Consider the following 285-nt stretch of genomic DNA (forward strand, 5'->3'; position numbering starts at 1 on the left):
GGTTAATGTTTGCAAGTCACGAGATAAAAAAAAAAAAAAATATTGAACACTATGTTAATGAATGATCGTCGTTGATAATGATATATATTAATCAAATTAAATCTCTCGTTGGGGATGGAGATTATGAGTGTTAATTCTTTTTGCTTATTATAATTTAAGATGATGTAATGATTCAAGCGAATGTATATATCATTGTATTACCGCTTTATGGATAATCGATTTTTTTCTGGCAAGTGAATATCATCTTTACCTACTTCTCCATGGAACAGATACTTGAATATTCAC

General features: G+C 28.4%; 1 protein-coding gene across 1 annotated transcript in view; it reads left to right on the top strand.

The window, feature by feature from the left end:
- Positions 1-285, top strand: part of LOC119592943 (protein trapped in endoderm-1-like) — a 24,501-nt gene that overhangs the window by 20,233 nt on the left and 3,983 nt on the right. The gene's annotated exons all lie outside the window — the stretch shown is intronic.

Source organism: Penaeus monodon, chromosome 31, assembly GCF_015228065.2.
Source record: "Penaeus monodon isolate SGIC_2016 chromosome 31, NSTDA_Pmon_1, whole genome shotgun sequence".
Taxonomy (NCBI): Eukaryota; Metazoa; Arthropoda; class Malacostraca; order Decapoda; family Penaeidae; genus Penaeus; species Penaeus monodon.